Here is a 16,629-nt window from a genome sequence, read left to right on the forward strand (position 1 = left end):
CATAAAGTTTACATATATATAGTGGATGTGAGAGTTTACGATAATATGTTCAGAGACAATGATTGTATTTTTTTAGAATGATATAGAAATATATATTATATAATTAAATAAGTAATACGCACATAGATACGATGACCTCTACATCATATAAAAATGGAAATATTACATCGCACACAGATGAACATAAAATTGAGAACACAAAATCTCTTGTAAACCCGAGTGTACCGTACACCTGGATTAATTGACCCGTACCTAAATTCTGGTCCGCATGCTAATCTAAACTTGCATTCTGACCCAAATCGTGTAAATGATACTATTCAATTATACAAATAACATTGTTTATAATTGACACTATTCAATTATATAAATGACAATGTAATATTTTAAAATGTTATAGTGTTATTTTCAATCTTATAGTGTTATTTAAAATATTATAGTGTCATTTACAATCGTATAGTGTCAATTACATATATATTTCTAAATAGTGTCAATTATACACAGTGTCATTGTAATTTACAATGTTATAGTGTCATTTATACGCAGTGTAATTTGTATAACATAATAGTGTCAATTACATGCAATGTCAATTGTATAATCGAATAGTGTCATTTGCACAATTTGAGTCAGGATGCGAGTTTGGATCAAGATGTGGGTAAGAATTTAGGTACAGGTCAATTCGAGTGTACCCAAGAGTCCAAGACCACCTTAATTGAAAAAACTACACCGTATGCAGGGGGAATTAAAATCAAAACTTCTCACAAATGAGAGTCTTTGAGTACCTAGATACAATTATTGTTGGGTTTTGGTTTTATTTTATTTTTCCCGGAGAAATTTGATTGTAATTTTAATGTGCACAATTGATATCTTACATGGTTGGGATTTGGTAAATTTAATTCCTTATGTATTATATAGATTTAAATTTGATCGATAGAAGCATAATGATGTGATGTGTGGTAGAGGTTTTTTAAAATAAAAAATACGATGGAATATATATATATTTTTTGATATGAATACGAAGGAATATTATTATTCCTTAATACGTTTTAATATTTTGCGCATGTTTTAAGTTTTTAACGCGTTTTTAATAGAGTGAAGTTTGAAAATTTTCAAACTAAAATAAGAAAAATAAAAATTATCTACTAAAATAAAAAAAAAATTAAGAATATTTAACTACTCTTTCCATTTAAACTTTAAGATTAATTTTTTTTAAAAAAATTATTCACTACATTTAGTTGTCACAATCAAGACTATTTTAAAATTGTGAATTCTAATTTTAAAATTCGAACTCATAACCAAGACTATTTCTAGTTGTGAATTCTAATTTTAGAATTTGAATTCACAACAAAGAGTATTATGAATTGTGAATTTTAACTTTAAAATTCGTATTCACCATCAAGACTATTTCGACTCGTGAATTATAGTTTTGAAATTTCAATTTTTAACTAATCAAGTTGTGATTTATTGTTATTTTAAAATTAGTAATAAATTCAAAAATATTAATAATACAAATATCACATAAATTAGTAATATTTGTTATAAATTTAAGAATATTTGTTACTACTATAATACTCCCTCTGTCCACGAAATTTATGCTACAATTTCCTTTTTCGTCTGTCCACAAAAAAACATGTCACATTCATTTTTAGTAGTAGAATCCACATCATTCCACTCACATTTATAGTGGGATCCTTACTCCACTACCAACTTTACTCACATTTTATTAAGGGTTAAGGTGCAGATACGCCCCTGAAGTGTGAGCCCTTAGAGCGATTTACTCCCTTTATTAACTGTGTGTGCAACTTACCTTCTAAACTACCAAAAATTGCACATTTAACCCCTTCTTGACTAACACCGTTAGTCAACGTTAGTTAGTAATTTCTTTTTTGTTTTTTACTTCTAATTGTGGGGCCCACCTTCCTTTCTTCTTCTTGTTCTTCTATGCTTCTTCCTCCTCCTCGAGAAGCATAGATACAATTATATACAATCATGCAAAAAAATTCCTAAAATTGGGCAATGCAATTATGTACCTATGACTTTGAGGCCAAGAGGGGGCAAGATCAGGATTCATGACACAACCAAAATTTGGCCGGACACCGACGGAATATTTTATCGGTAACCATCAAAATTCCGTCGGTAAATGGAGATACCGACGGATTACCGACGAATTTCACCCGTCGTTGAAATGCTCGTCAGTAAATGATTTACCGACGGCTTTTTTCTGTCCGTCGGTGTGTACCGACGGACATGTCCCTAGGTAAGTCTCCGATGCCGGCGTTGGCCGTGGTAGGTGGCGCGGTTACCGACGGATTACCGACGAAAAATTCCGTCGGTAAATTAATTATTATTTTTAATTATTAATTTTCGAAAAATATATATATATATATATATATATATTTTATCAACCTATCTTCGTATCCAACAAGTATTTCGTATTTCTAATGTATTTTGAACTTAATTGCATATGATTTGACCAACTTCCCAGTGGGTCACCCATCTTACTAGTGCTCTGAGTCAAGCACACTTAACCTTGAAGTTTCCTTCGAGTGATCGCCAGTAGAGAACACGCGTATTATTGATATAACTAGTACCTATTAATTCATTTAAACTCTATTTCAATATTCAATTTCATTTATTCATAACCTTAGAATATGTCGAGATGATATCTAAGACTTGTGGTGCCGGCGAAAGAATGACGGTAAATATATGATTGAATTTAAGAAAATAAAAAAAAATTAATATTATCGTTTATTAAAAAGAGAAAATATTATTGCTAAAAATAACTATCAATTTTAAAATATTTTCAATAATTTAAAAATAAATAATATTTTAAAAATAATATTTTAAAAAAATAAAATAATAAAAAAAAATAATTTACCGACGGACTTTATCCGTCGGCACTAATTTTAAAAATAATTTAAAATAAATAAAATAAATAAAAAATTAAAAAACAAATAAAAATACAAATAATAATATTTATTGAATTTACCGACGGAATATTCCGTCGGTAATCCGTCGGTAAACATAAAAATAATTATTAAATTCGAAATTACCCAAATTTCCGACGGAATTTGATCTGTCGGTAGAGATTCCGTCGGTAAAAAATAAAAATAATTATTAAAATCAAATATACCGAATTTACCGATGGACATTGTCCGTCGGTAACGATTCCGTCGGTAGTCCGTCGGTATTGTCATCGGAAATAGATGCCGGCTCCGGCGATGTTGCCGGGTGACGGTCCGTCGGTGATCCGTCGGTATCTACGACGGAAAATAGTCCGTCGGTGTTAGACCAGTTTTCTTGTAGTGTGAGATCATAGGAAAGGACTCGCGATAGGCCGATGATGTCGGATTCATTGCCGTCTTCATTGTCATAGCAAACCCTCTCAGCCTCGTCATCTTCATCGTCTGTTACAATCTCAATCGCGGGAACCAAACCAGAGAGACCACCTGTAACATCCCACATTTTATTATTATTACTATTTTGTGATTTAATGATTTATTAAAATTCGAGAAAATAGTCTCTTTATTTTTATTCTTGAATTTATGTGTAGGGGATTTCAGGAAGTTCGAAATTGCGCCTAGATCAGATTTTTATTATTGAGTTGATAATGAATATTTACGTATCATTTTTATTTGGGCCTTAGGATGTATTAATTTGCTGTATTTAAAAATATTGGGCTTAAGTATATGTTAGCGGGCTAGGTATAAGATTTATTTAATTTATCTGATAAATAACTATAGTAGCGTGTTCACAGAAACAGTTCTGAAAATCTTTTATAAAATTCGTCTAACCTAGCGGTTTCTACGAATGAAACGTGTAGAAACCGTTCCGCTTTTCCCTCTTCTTTTCTGAAGACTTGCACAGACGGTTTTCACAAACTGATCATCTGAAAATTCTCATTCTCCAACTTTATATTCTGCTATTTTCTCCTTTCGTTTCACAACCATTCAAAAAACTCTGAAAAACCTTCTTTGTTAAAGTTCTTCAAGTATTCAAGTTTTAGTTGCTGCCAAGAAATCAAGAATTCTTGTAAGATTAAATTCTAACTTTATTTGATTTGTGAGTTTTTCTCAAATTTAGTATGATTCGGAATTAGTTTTCTGATTAGGTTGAATACTTACGATTCTTCAAATTCTTTTAATCTTCAATTGTCAAGAAAGACGTTATTTGATTAGTATTGGGTTGTTTTGCTTTCATACAGTAAGTTTAGACTAGTTATTAATACGAAGATAATTATTACTATTATATTGTTATTCTATGAAACCTTCTAAAACTAGTTTTTGTTTGGTAAAATGCGAATTTGGGAGACAATGATGTCACAAATAATTTTAATTTCAATAAAGCTTGGAGAAAATTTATGTATGGCGTTGATGTTGGTTTGAAATTCTTTGTTTTGAATTTTATATTAATATTATTATTTCAAAAATCTAGCTATTAGTCTCCAGATGAGCATAACTTATTTTCACATAGTGGCCTACGGGTTTTGTTTGTTAAAAGAGATTTTAAATTAGTTGTTAGATTTTCACAAAGTTAGAGTCATTATGAGGCCAGAGTTCAGTTAGTATACGTAAGTTTGGATGGATCAAGTAATTGAATCAGTTATACTTATTTGATTTGGGTAACTGGTTGTCGCAAATTTTGTATAAATATTTTATTTGATTTACAAAGGTTTACAGATTCCTAGTCTAACTATATTTATGTTTATTTTTGTCAATGATTCCATATTTTTTTAGAATATATACATATATATATATATATGAATATATATAGTTTTGTCTGTATAATTTTTAGTTAAAGTTTTAGTTAGGCCCATATTGAAGTAATTATATTTATGTGATTAGGTGCGGCGCAATTAGGATCTCTATCCCCGAGTTAAGTGTTAGTCAAGTTTGCTATCAAAGGTTCGAGGTGGGTAAAATAAAGAAAATTCTTTTATTTCAAGTTAAATTCCACAAGAAAATGTTTAAGTTATTTATTGTGAAAGTTATTTTATGTCCAACGTGTTTACATATGCTATGATTTATGAATGAGATTATGATGTGAGCATATAGCAATATGCCAAGTTTATGTTCCTGTGCACAGTTGAAGTGATATGTCCCATGTGTTCATACTTCCTTAAGTGTTGTATTGAAATGTGGTTGAAGTTATGTCCCATATTTCCTCTCTTGTTATTTGAGCAAGTTGTTGGTTTATGGTTGAAGTTATGATTTTATATTTCATATGCTATGTTTCACGTTTGGACAAAGTAAAAGTTAGTTATGAATCCCCCCTCACTGAGTATATTTAAAATACTCACCCCAATTTGTTTAAAACCTTTTCAGGCGAGGAGCAGGGAGATGCGTGATGGATGTGTGTGGTGCTTAGGATATTTTAATCATGCTTTCTATAGTTTTATTAAAGACTCTTTGTTGGTTAAGAAAAATTTAGGATTTGAAGTAAGTTTATTTTGATGGTAAAGTTTAAGAATTTCTAGTGAATCATATTTGACTTTCTTATATAATGTTAGGTACTTTGATAAATTAGTGTTATGTTTTCAATCTAGTGTGTATGGTATTTTTCTAAAAATGATATTTGGTGGTTTTACCTTCGATTATTAGGTTCTCTACAGGGTTTTGAAATTAGATTATTTGAGTTTTCAATATTTTTACGAAAATACTATATGATATTTAATTAGATCAAAGTTTATATTTAGGGTGTTACATTTAGTGGTATCAGAGCAGGTCTACGTTTCTGTAGACTTGCAAAAAAAAAAAAAAAAATTACTAAACACCACATCTCCGACACGCGCTCCTACTCCAAGGTAAATTTAATAATGTTATTTTTATGTTTAATGAGGTATGATGGATTTTAAATTTTTTTCAAGCTTGAATTGTTTTATTCAAAATTAATGATTTATTTTCATTGATTTTGTTTTTGACCTTTTAACCTAGAAGAGACGATAAGATGTATTCATAATCTGATTTGTATTTGAATAGAATGGCCGATAACACCGTTGACCTGGTAGCGCTGCATAAAGCCGCTAAACATCGGTTCTTTAATAAAGAATGGAACCCAAGAATGGGAGCATTAGAGAATCTAGTGGCTATTAAAGACTTGTGGCTTAGGACAGGTGATCATGGAAGACGAGTCCGCAAGTTCGAGGCGGCTTATAGGGTAGTTAATTTTGTATCCCCGGCATACTACTTTACGGTTTATAACATATATAATAAATTGTTAGTCAGAAGGCCAGGTCGGGTAGATAAGATAAACTTCGAGCAATTTATCGAGACAGTAGGTCAGAAGATTCACGATGAGTACAACGGAATACACGAAATTGACGAGAACTATGAGCCTATAGAAGTTAGCTCGGATGAAGAGGATCCGGAAGAGGACCCAGAAGGAGACAACAATGCAGATGACGAATCTGTTATCTGCAATGATGATGAGTATGAGGATTAGAAGTTAGGATCACCTTTGAGATTTTATTATGTTATTTTGTTTTCCCTTGAATTTTAGTTATGGATTTGAGAACAAGTCATTCCTTTGGATTATTATTTTTTTCGCCAGGATATAATATTATTGGACAAGTTTTCTTTGTGTTTTGAATGTTTTTTTTTAGTTATTATTCAATATTATAAGTTGAATATTATGTGATGTTAGTAAGTGAAGGTATATGCCTTTAATATATATATATATATATATATATATATATAAATATATATATATATAAATATATCTATCCCTTATTTATATATTCAACAAGTAATTATGTTGAATTTCTAGGAAAATGAGACGGGGACGTCCACAAAGAAACAATCCAAATCTCAATGACAACACCGGGAATGATGCAGAAGCAAATGTTGGCGATGAAAACTTAATACAAAATTTGATTACTGCACTCCAAGGTTTTGTCCAACAGCAAACTCAAGTGCATAATCTTCCTAACAATGCACCGGCTCAAATACAAACCAATCAAGTGATTGAGCAGTTCCGTCGATATGCACCGCCAAGATTTGATGGAAAGAGTGGGCCGTTAGCACTTGAGGAGTGGGTGATGGAATTGGAAAGGATATTTGAGCACATAGAGTGTGCTGACGCGCACAAAGTGTCCTGTGCAACTTTCCAATTCACGGAAGATGCCGGTCATTGGTGGAGGTCGTATAAGAATGGAATGACTGAGGCCCAACGTCAAGGACTTACTTGGAACAGGTTTAAAGAGGTTGTAATGGACAAGTATTTTCCACGTTCATACCGAAATCAAAAGCAAGCAGAATTCCTGGACCTCAAACAAGGAACCATGTCAGTCACAGAATACGAGAGAAAGTTCAATCTTTTGGCTCGTTATGCTACTCGTATGGTGAATACTGAGGATCTTAAGGCTGATCGGTTTTTAAGAGGGCTTCGACCTGAAATTCGGGGCATTTTGGCGGGACAGGAGATTGTGGATTATGGATTGGCGGTAAGGCGAGCTCATGAGGTAGCAACTGGTTTGGAGGCTGATGTTGTGTCATTCAAAGCTGGAGACAACAATGGGAAGAGAAAGTTTGACATTAGTAATAAGGGGAAGGAAAACTTTCCAAATAAGAAGATAGGAGAAGTACGTCCAGGAGGAGCACAGCGACCTCAGTGCCCGGAATGCAAGAAGTTTCACGCAGGCAAGTGTCTATGGAACAAAGGAGTTTGTTTTAGGTGCGCCGAGTCGGGACATTTTGCAAATACATGTCCCAAAGGAAGAGCGAATGAGCCAAGAACTGGAGGAAATGCACGATTGTTTGCTTTAACACAGCAGGAGGCTGAAGGAAATGATGGAACTATGTCAGGTATTATATCTGTCTTTGGAATACCTACATTAGTTTTGTTTGATTCTGGTGCATCTCATTCGTTCATAGCTCATGAGTTGTTTATGAAAATTGGAAAGTCTGTTGAAATAGAGAACATAGATCTTAGTGTAAGCATCCCTTCAGGACGAACCTTGAACACCAATATGATGATTAAGAGAGTTAGATTAAACTTGGGTGAGAAAGAACTAGAAGCCAATTTGTTTGCATTAGAGATGCGAGATTTTGATTTAATACTTGGTATGGACTGGTTGAGTAGAAATTATGCCACAATTCGATGTCGTAGTAGAGAGGTGATGATCTCTAGACCAAATGAAGAAGAATTTGTGTTTCATGGAGCTAAGATTGGTGGTCTACCAAGAATAGTGTCAGCGATGAAGGCTGTGAAAATGTTGAAGAAGGAAAACTGCCAAGGGTTTCTAGTGAACATTATGGGAGTTGAATCAACGGAGCCGACGATTGATAGTATATCAATTGTTCGAGAATATTCTGATGTTTTTCCAGATGAGATACCAGGATTACCACCAGACCGAAAGGTTGAGTTCACAATTGATTTGATACCTGGAGCAGCACCGACATCTAAAGCGCCTTATAGGATGGCACCAAAAGAGTTGGCGGAATTGAAAGTACAAATTCAAGAACTGTTAGACAAGGGGTATATACGACCTAGTGTATCACCTTGGGGAGCACCAGTGTTGTTTGTCAAGAAGAAAGATGGAAGCATGAGAATGTGTATAGACTATCGCGAGTTGAATCAACTCACGATAAAGAATAAATATCCGCTACCAAGAATTGAAGATCTTTTTGATCAACTAAAAGGTGCAGGAGTGTTTTCAAAGATAGATCTAAGGTCGGGCTACCACCAGTTGAAGGTGAAGCAGAGTGACGTTCAAAAAACAGCGTTTAGAACGAGATATGGGCATTATGAGTTTGTGGTGATGCCTTTTGGGTTGTCTAATGCACCAGCAGTGTTCATGGATTTGATAAATAGAGTTTTCCACCCTTATTTGGATCAATTTGTTATCGTATTTATCGATGATATCTTAGTGTATTCAAAAAGCAGGGAAGAACACGAGTTACATTTACGAACTGTGTTGGAAACTTTGAGGAATGAGAAGTTATATGCCAAGTTTAAAAAATGCGAATTTTGGTTGGACAGAGTTGCATTTCTTGGACATGTAATTACAGCCGAAGGAATTGAGGTGGATCCATCAAAGGTGGAAGCGGTTAGTAATTGGAAAACTCCAACGAATGTCGCGGATGTAAGGAGCTTTCTTGGATTAGCTGGGTATTATAGAAGATTCATTGAAGGATTTTCTAAGATTGCTGGAGCACTCACACAACTGACTAAGAAAGGAGTAAAGTTTGAGTGGACAGAAAAGTGTGAGCAAAGTTTCCAAAAGTTGAAGCAACGGTTGATCACGGCACCAGTTTTGACGATTCCCGATGGAACGAAAGATTTTGTGATCTATAGCGATGCGTCGATACAAGGTTTAGGGTGCGTGTTGATGCAACAAGGGAAGGTGATAGCTTATGCTTCTAGGCAATTGAAGCCTCATGAGTTGAATTATCCCACTCATGATTTAGAGTTGGCTGCTGTAGTGCATGCATTAAAGTTGTGGAGGCACTATTTGTATGGAGGAAGATGCGAGATTTATACGGATCATAAGAGCTTAAAGTATTTCTTTACCCAAAAGGAATTGAATATGAGACAAAGAAGGTGGTTGGAGTTGGTAAAGGATTATGATTGTACAATTTTGTACCATCCTGGAAAAGCAAATGTGGTGGCAGATGCTTTGAGTAGGAAGAAAGAAAATACTATAGTGATGCCACTTACACAACAAGAGGAGATGATCAAGGATTTTGCAAAAATGAATCTCGAAGTAGTAGCTACACAAGATGATGCGGAGGCCATTATTGCTGCTTTGGTGGTTAAACCTACACTCCGCAATCGAATCAGAGATGCTCAGAAGAATGATGATTATCTGGAGAAGATGAGAGTCAAGGAGGTGTCTGACGATATTCGAGGATTCACTATAGCAATGGATGGAACATTGATGTTCGAAGGAAGAGTATGTGTGCCAAGGAACGATGAATTGGAAAAAGAAATTTTGGATGAGGCACACAAGACTTTATACACTGCTCATCCTGGTACTACAAAGATGTACCAAGACTTGAGAAGAAATTTTTGGTGGTCAGGAATGAAGAGGTCAATTGCTAAATACGTTGAACATTGTTTAGTTTGCCAACAAGTTAAGGCAGAACACCAAAGACCATCTGGATTACTACATCCTTTAGAGATACCTGAGTGGAAGTGGGAACACATAAATATGGATTTTGTGATAGGACTGCCCAAGACACTAAAGCGTCACGATGCGATTTGGGTCATTGTGGATAGATTGACAAAATCATCACACTTTTTGCCAATTAGAATGACTTATACTTTGGATCAATTGGCACATATTTATGTTAAGGAGATAGTCAGACTACATGGAGTTCCAGTATCCATTGTGTCAGATAGGGATCCACGTTTTACCTCGAGATTTTGGAAGAGCTTGCATACTGCCATGGGTACCAAATTAAAGTTCTCAACAGCGTATCACCCTCAAACAGATGGACAATCTGAAAGGACAATCCAAACTTTAGAGGATATGCTTCGAACTTGTGTTCTAGACCTAGGAGGTAGTTGGGAAAGCCACTTGCCATTGGTGGAGTTTGCTTATAATAATAGCTATCACTCAAGTATTGGAATGGCTCCTTATGAGGCGTTATATGGGCGAAAGTGTAGGTCGCCGATGTATTGGGATGAGGTTGGTGAGAGAAAAATTTTGGGTCCTGAGATAGTCGAAAGGACAGTCGAGATAGTGGAAGGAATTCGAGAAAGAATCAAGACTGCCCAAGATCGACAACGGTCGTATGCCAATAAAAGGAGAAAGGATTTGCATTTTGAGGTTGGAGAGAAGGTCTTCCTCAAAATAGCACCGATGAAAGGGATTTTAAGATTTGGCAAAAGAGGGAAGTTAAGACCCCGATTTATTGGACCTTTTGAAATCTTGGATAGGATTGGAGACGTAGCTTATCGTTTGGCTTTGCCGCCAAATATGTCATTGGTGCATAATGTCTTTCATGTCTCCATGCTAAGAAAGTATTTGCATGAGCCAAGTCATGCAATTAGTCACGAGGAGGTACAAATCAATAAGGATTTGACTTATGAAGAAGAGCCTATTGCCATACTCGATAGGAAGACACATCACCTGCGAAATCGACAAGTGACATTAATCAAAGTGCAATGGAGTCGACACGGGGAGGAGGAAGCGACTTGGGAAAACGAGGATAAGATATTAGCAAAGTACCAGTCACTTATTAAACCTGGTAAGACCCAATTTCGAGGACGAAATTATTTTAAGTGGGAAGGGTTGTAACATCCCACATTTTATTATTATTACTATTTTGTGATTTAATGATTTATTAAAATTCGAGAAAATAGTCTCTTTATTTTTATTCTTGAATTTATGTGTAGGGGATTTCAGGAAGTTCGAAATTGCGCCTAGATCAGATTTTTATTATTGAGTTGATAATGAATATTTACGTATCATTTTTATTTGGGCCTTAGGGTGTATTAATTTGCTGTATTTAAAAATATTGGGCTTAAGTATATGTTAGCGGGCTAGGTATAAGATTTATTTAATTTATCTGATAAATAACTATAGTAGCGTGTTCACAGAAACAGTTCTGAAAATCTTTTATAAAATTCGTCTAACCTAGCGGTTTCTACGAATGAAACGTGTAGAAACCGTTCCGCTTTTCCCTCTTCTTTTCTGAAGACTTGCACAGACGGTTTTCACAAACTGATCATCTGAAAATTCTCATTCTCCAACTTTATATTCTGCTATTTTCTCCTTTCGTTTCACAACCATTCAAAAAACTCTGAAAAACCTTCTTTGTTAAAGTTCTTCAAGTATTCAAGTTTTAGTTGCTGCCAAGAAATCAAGAATTCTTGTAAGATTAAATTCTAACTTTATTTGATTTGTGAGTTTTTCTCAAATTTAGTATGATTCGGAATTAGTTTTCTGATTAGGTTGAATACTTACGATTCTTCAAATTCTTTTAATCTTCAATTGTCAAGAAAGACGTTATTTGATTAGTATTGGGTTGTTTTGCTTTCATACAGTAAGTTTAGACTAGTTATTAATACGAAGATAATTATTACTATTATATTGTTATTCTATGAAACCTTCTAAAACTAGTTTTTGTTTGGTAAAATGCGAATTTGGGAGACAATGATGTCACAAATAATTTTAATTTCAATAAAGCTTGGAGAAAATTTATGTATGGCGTTGATGTTGGTTTGAAATTCTTTGTTTTGAATTTTATATTAATATTATTATTTCAAAAATCTAGCTATTAGTCTCCAGATGAGCATAACTTATTTTCACATAGTGGCCTACGGGTTTTGTTTGTTAAAAGAGATTTTAAATTAGTTGTTAGATTTTCACAAAGTTAGAGTCATTATGAGGCCAGAGTTCAGTTAGTATACGTAAGTTTGGATGGATCAAGTAATTGAATCAGTTATACTTATTTGATTTGGGTAACTGGTTGTCGCAAATTTTGTATAAATATTTTATTTGATTTACAAAGGTTTACAGATTCCTAGTCTAACTATATTTATGTTTATTTTTGTCAATGATTCCATATTTTTTTAGAATATATACATATATATATATATATATGAATATATATAGTTTTGTCTGTATAATTTTTAGTTAAAGTTTTAGTTAGGCCCATATTGAAGTAATTATATTTATGTGATTAGGTGCGGCGCAATTAGGATCTCTATCCCCGAGTTAAGTGTTAGTCAAGTTTGCTATCAAAGGTTCGAGGTGGGTAAAATAAAGAAAATTCTTTTATTTCAAGTTAAATTCCACAAGAAAATGTTTAAGTTATTTATTGTGAAAGTTATTTTATGTCCAACGTGTTTACATATGCTATGATTTATGAATGAGATTATGATGTGAGCATATAGCAATATGTCAAGTTTATGTTCCTGTGCACAGTTGAAGTGATATGTCCCATGTGTTCATACTTCCTTAAGTGTTGTATTGAAATGTGGTTGAAGTTATGTCCCATATTTCCTCTCTTGTTATTTGAGCAAGTTGTTGGTTTATGGTTGAAGTTATGATTTTATATTTCATATGCTATGTTTCACGTTTGGACAAAGTAAAAGTTAGTTATGAATCCCCCCTCACTGAGTATATTTAAAATACTCACCCCAATTTGTTTAAAACCTTTTCAGGCGAGGAGCAGGGAGATGCGTGATGGATGTGTGTGGTGCTTAGGATATTTTAATCATGCTTTCTATAGTTTTATTAAAGACTCTTTGTTGGTTAAGAAAAATTTAGGATTTGAAGTAAGTTTATTTTGATGGTAAAGTTTAAGAATTTCTAGTGAATCATATTTGACTTTCTTATATAATGTTAGGTACTTTGATAAATTAGTGTTATGTTTTCAATCTAGTGTGTATGGTATTTTTCTAAAAATGATATTTGGTGGTTTTACCTTCGATTATTAGGTTCTCTACAGGGTTTTGAAATTAGATTATTTGAGTTTTCAATATTTTTACGAAAATACTACTCCCTCCGTCCGCCAAAAGTATTCCACTTTGGCCGGGCACGGAGTTTAATAAAATGTGTGATGATGTTGATGTAGTGGAGAAAAGGCCCCACCACTTTATGAGATTTGTGGTTGAGATTGAATTTGAGGTGGGTTTTTTGTAAATAAAGAGTGTTTATAAGGATAAAATATAAAGGTGGATGGTGGGACCATGGCTTAAAAAGGAAAGTGGAATACTTTTTGCGGACGCCAAATATAGTAATTGTGGAATACTTTTGGCGGACGGAGGGAGTATATGATATTTAATTAGATCAAAGTTTATATTTAGGGTGTTACACCACCTTAAATTAACTCTGAGGTTTGGAAGGAAGGTTTCTTTTTTCTTGAAAATTTTAAACTAAATTAGGATTGATTTTCATTGTCCTTTTCTGCAAGGGGACGACGCCTGAGTTGTAGGAGAACTATGAGAAAGAATTATTTTGAACTAATAAATAAACTATTTTCACGGGAAAAAATTAAGACTAACTGGATCCGAGTGATGTACTGGCACGAGCGATGCTATCTTGAAGCAACAGTATTAATACTAGTGGATTTCCTACAGAAAAATAATCGGCCGATGACGAGCGACGACGGTGGAGATGACGAGGGAAATGAATACGAGGGTGGCGGCGGCGTTTTTCCTGAAGGAGTGGGGGTGGGAGGCGGTGGATAGGAGGGCAGAGGAGGAGGAAGAAGCGTAGAGGAAGAAGATGAAGAAAGGAAGGTGGGCCCCACAATTAGAAGTAAAAAACAAAAAAGAAATTACTAACTAACGTTGACTAACGGTGTTATTCAAGAAGGGGTTAAATGTGCGAATTTTTGTAGTTTAGGAGGTAAGTTGCACACACAGTTAGTAAAGGGAGTAAATCGCTCTAAGGGCTCACACTTCAGGGGCTTATCTGCACCTTAACCCTTTTATTAAAACTCTTGTCAAAAGCAAAGTGGTATAAATTTCTTAGATGGATGGAGTATAATGTGTGGATAAAAGTCAACGCATGTGGATAGAAGGGGTAAAGAATTCAAAAATGATATAATCAAAATAAAATAAAATAATATAAAATAAAAGAATATTTAATTATTTATTAGTTTTTTGTCTTATTCAGTCGACAGATATGCCATAAATTAAAATGAGTTCATATGAGTGTAGATATTATATAGTTAGAATATTATCCGTCGATATTTGATATTTGATAGGTATTACTTTGCGTAGTAATCTATAATTATATATTTTATATTATTTTTATAACTATAATATATGAAATAAATTTTACATAGATTATTTTTTTAAATTAATTTAATTTGAAAAATTAAATTGATGGTGCATTTCAAATTATATTAATCTCAATCACTTTCGATAATTAAATGTTACCTTTTGTTTGGAATATAGAAATACTTTGTTATATCAGTTTTCATTTGATGAAGTTTTACAAAAAGTCAATGTGAAATTGTAGATATTAAAAAAGTAAAAATAAAAAATATGTAAATTTGACGTAAGATATGATGGAGGATTGATGTGCGACATTTTGTTGTTAATCGTATCATCTGGAGTTTGTGGGATTAAAATTCACTGTTGAGCATACTCTCGTCTGGAACTTGAACGATCGTAATTGACTTTTGAGCATCATCTTATTTGGAGCTTGAAATGTCAAAATTCAATTCTACACATCATATAGAGATTGAAAGACCATAACTGACTTGTGAGCATCATTTTGTCTATAATTTGAAAAAATCATAACTGAGTTTTGAACATCATCTCGTTTGGAGTTTGATAGACCATTTATTTCTTATGAACATATCTTGTTTGAAACTTGAAAGACACTGTAACTGAGTTATGAATATCATCACTTCTGGAGTAGGGAGAAGTTCCGTATAGAACTGCAAATAAGTAGAGAACGGAGAACAAATCTAAAAAGTTACGAATAAGTCTATAATTTCGATGAATAAATCAATGTATCTTATGAATAAGATTTTGGCCTGGGTTCGAATCCTGAGAGGGGCGAGATTTTATATATTTTTACTGAATACACATATTCATTAGTTATGCTGATATATTCGTTAATTTATTCGTTGTTCTTCATTCTCTACTTATTTGAAGTTCTTGATGGAATGTAACCATATATATATATATATATATATATATATATATATATATATATATGGTGCGGTTATAATGAGAACCACACTTATCGTGAGAACATAAGAACCATTAAAATCAATGCATCTACTATATAAATTAATGCATTCGCTATTAAATTTAATGCATCCGAAAATAATAAATTTTTTGCTCCCTTCAGGATTCGAACCCAGGATCTGCATTCATCCACCAAGATGATGCATCTACCGTAGATCTTGATGATCGAATGGTTTAAAATGGTTCTCTGTTCTAATTTTATTTAGTGGTTCTTATTTGAACATCTCCCTATATATATATATATATAGCTATAGCGAGAATTGAGAATAATGAATAAACTACTTGTAATGCACGAATAGTGTATTCAGTTAATATGAGGAAAATTTCGCCCTCTCTAAAATTCGAACACATATTTGAACGGTTATTCGTGCATTACAAGCGACTTATTCATAATTTTTTATTGGCATATTCTTAGATTTTTACTGGATTATTTATTATTTTCCTTTTACACAGTAAATTTAAGTAAATTAATATCAACCAGATGATTTAAATATCGAACGTTCTAGTGAATTTATAACATTTCATATTAAATTTATAGTGTATCATCAAGACGTGGACTCATTTGAATGACTCCTTATATATAAAACACTATGAATTTATCGTGAAAAAATATTAAATTTAAAAATACTAGAATTTTCGTCACTTCCGATATTTAAATCCTCAACTATAAATCCATTCAATAAAATTATGAATTCATCACGAATTTTCATAATCTAATGATTAAAAGCAATTTTTATTCATGCAATAAATGCTTTAACTCATTTGAATAATTGCCGTTTTGTTCACTGTCTAGCAATAATAACCTATACTTTGTTTGACTGTATAAACTAATAAATGTTATATAGTATATGAATTGAAACCCGGTTTTCTCAATGTTCACGAGGCTACGAGTATGAATCTATATTAGCTGTTAATTATCGCCAATAATTCTTTTAGAAAGTTACAACTCTTGAAAAATGTGTCAGCCAAGTC

At 33.2% G+C, this 16,629-nt stretch overlaps 1 protein-coding gene and 1 long non-coding RNA gene across 2 annotated transcripts in view; one reads left to right on the forward strand and one right to left on the reverse strand.

Annotated features, from left to right (window-relative positions):
- LOC130994894 (uncharacterized) overlaps positions 1 to 16,629 on the reverse strand; it is a 1,167,164-nt gene that overhangs the window by 94,263 nt on the left and 1,056,272 nt on the right. The gene's annotated exons all lie outside the window — the stretch shown is intronic.
- LOC130995003 (uncharacterized) lies at positions 3,476 to 5,741 on the forward strand. Its single transcript, XR_009091984.1, has 3 exons — positions 3,476 to 4,029; positions 4,842 to 4,908; positions 5,322 to 5,741. It is a non-coding gene; the product is annotated as an uncharacterized LOC130995003 (long non-coding RNA).

The sequence above is a fragment of the Salvia miltiorrhiza genome, chromosome 7, assembly GCF_028751815.1.
Source record: "Salvia miltiorrhiza cultivar Shanhuang (shh) chromosome 7, IMPLAD_Smil_shh, whole genome shotgun sequence".
Classification (NCBI taxonomy): domain Eukaryota; kingdom Viridiplantae; phylum Streptophyta; class Magnoliopsida; order Lamiales; family Lamiaceae; genus Salvia; species Salvia miltiorrhiza.